Consider the following 2945-nt stretch of genomic DNA (forward strand, 5'->3'; position numbering starts at 1 on the left):
TGCCTACCAACAGTGGCCAATGCCAGGTGCCCCAGAGGAAGTGAACCTAACAGGCAATGATCAAGTGATCTCTCTCCTGCCATCCATCTCCATCCTCTGACGAACAGAGGCTAGGGACACCATTCTTACCCATCCTGGCTAATAGCCATTTATGGACTTAGCCACCATGTACACAGTATTCGAGATGTGGGCGTACCATGGATTTATATAAGGGCAATAATATATTCTCAGTCTTATTCTCTATCCCCTTTTTAATGATTCCTAACATCCTGTTTGCTTTTTTGACCGCCTCTGCATACTGCATGAACATCTTCAGAGAACTATCCACGATGACTCCGAGATCTTTTTCCTGACTCGTTGTAGCTAAATTAGCCCCCATCATATTGTATGTATAGTTGGGGTTATTTTTTCCAATGTGCATTCCTTTACATTTATCCACATTACATTTCATTTGCCATTTAGTTGCCCAATCACTTAGTTTTGTGAGATCTTGTTGAAGTTCTTCACAATCTGCTTTGGTCTTAACTATCTTGAGCAGTTTAGTACCATCTGCAAACTTTGCCACCTCACTGTTAACCCCTTTCTCCAGATCATTTATGAATAAATTGAATTGGATTGGTCCTAGGACTGACCCTTGGGGAACACCACTAGTTACCCCTCTCCATTCTGAGAATTTACCATTAATTCCTACCCTTTGTTCCCTGTCCTTTAACCAGTTCTCAATCCATGAAAGGACCTTCCCTTTTATCCCATGACAGCTTAATTTACGTAAGAGCCTTTGGTGAGGGACCTTGTCAAAAGCTTTCTGGAAATCTAAGTACCCTATGTCTATTGCTCAACAGTTTGTTTTTCTATGTGTCTGACAATTTTATTCTTAACTATTGTTTCGACTAATTTGCCCGGTACCAACATTAGACTTACCGGTCTGTAATTGCCGGGGTCATCCCTAGAGCCCTTTTTAAATATTGGCATTACATTAGCTAACTTCCAGTCATTGGGTACCGAAGCGGATTGAAAGGACAGGTTACAAACCTTAGTTAATAGTTCCGCAACTTCACATTTGAGTTCTTTCAGAACTCTTGGGTGAATGCCATCTGGTCCCGGTGACTTGTTAATGTTGAGTTTATCAATTAATTCCAAAACCTCCTGTAGTGATACTTCAATCTGTGACAGTTCCTCAGATTTGTCACCTACAAAAGCCAGCTCAGGTTTGGGAATCTCCCTAACATCCTCAGCCATGAAGACTGAAGCAAAGAATCCATTTAGTTTTTCCACAATGACTATATCGTCTTTAAACGCTCCTTTTGTATTTCGATCGTCAAGGGGTCCCACTGGTTGTTTAGCAGGCTTCCTGCTTCTGATGTACTTAAAAAAAACATTTTGTTATTACCTTTGGAGTTTTTGGGCTAGCCGTTCTTCAAACTCCTCTTTGGCTTTTCTTATTACACTCTTGCACTTAAGTTGGCAGTGTTTGTGCTCCTTTCTATTTGCCTCACTAGGATTTGACTTCCACTTTTTAAAGGAAGTGTTTTTATCTCTCACTGCTTCTTTTACATGGTTGTTAAGCCTCGGTGGCTCTTTTTTAGTTCTTTTACTGTGTTTCTTAATTTGGGTTATACATTGAAGTTGGGCCTCTATTATGGTGTCTTTAAAAAGGGCCCATGCAACTTGCAGGGATTTCACTTTAGTCACTGTACCTTTTAACTTTTGTTTAACTAACCCCCTCATTTTTGTATAGTTCCCCCTTTTGAAATTAAATGTCAAAGGGTTGGGCAGTTGAGGTGTTCTTCCCACCACAGGGATGTTGAATGCTATTGTATTATGGTCACTATTTCCAAGCGGTCCTGCTATAGTTACCTCTTGGACCAGCTCCTGCGCTCCACTCAGGATTAAATCTAGAGTTGCCTCTCCCCTTGTGGGTTCCCGTACCAGCTGCTCCATGAAGCAGTCATTTAAAGTATCGAGAAATTTTATCTCGGCATTTCGTCCTGAAGTGAAATGTTCCCAGTCAATATGGGGATAATTGAAATCCCCCACTATTATTGGGTTCTTAATTTTGATAGCCTCTCTAATTTCCCTTAGCATTTCATCATCACTATTACTGTCCTGGTCAGGTGGTCGATAATAGATCCCTAATGTTATATTTTTACTAGAGCATGAAATTTCTATCCATAGAGACTCTATGGAACATGTGGATTAGTTTAAGATTTTTACTTCATTTGAATCTACACTTTCTTTCACATATAGTGCCACTCCTCCCCCTGCACGACCTGTTCTGTCTTTCCGATATATTTTGTACCCCGGAATAATTGTGTCCCATTGATTGCTCTCAGTCCACCAGGTTTCTGTGATGCCTATTATATCTATATCCTCCATTATCACAAGGCACTCTAGTTCACTCATCTTATTATTTAGACTTCTGGCATTTGTGTACAAGTACTTTAAAAACTTGTCCCTGTTTATTAGCCTGCCTTTTTCTGATGTGCCAGATTCTCTTTTTCTGGGCATAGGGAGTCGGAGGGGCGCTGGGCAGGGGGTTTGTGGGGGTCTCTGGGTGGTGCGGCACTGGGCGTAGGGAGCCAGAGGGGTGCCGGGCAGGGGGTTTGTGGGGGTCTCTGGGTGGTGCGGCGCTGGGCGTAGGGAGACGGAGGGGTGCTGGGCAGGGGGTAGCATGGTGCAGCATGAGCCCGCCCCCAAGGGGAAGAAGCACGATGGCAGTGCAGGGCTGGGCTGGACAGTGTGGGTCTGGCAGCTCCTGGTTTGTAAACAGTGCCCTTGTACTGGGCTGGGTGGAGTGGGGCTGTCCCTGCCGTGCCATGACCCATGTCCCGTTGCCCCCGGCCAACCCCTCGCTCTGAGGACTCTGCCCCTCTGCCCCATGTCCCCATTTCCCCCATGGGGACCCACAAGTATGTTTAGCACCGGGCCCACAAAAGGTTAATCCA

Source organism: Mauremys mutica, unplaced genomic scaffold, assembly GCF_020497125.1.
Source record: "Mauremys mutica isolate MM-2020 ecotype Southern unplaced genomic scaffold, ASM2049712v1 Super-Scaffold_100116, whole genome shotgun sequence".
Classification (NCBI taxonomy): domain Eukaryota; kingdom Metazoa; phylum Chordata; order Testudines; family Geoemydidae; genus Mauremys; species Mauremys mutica.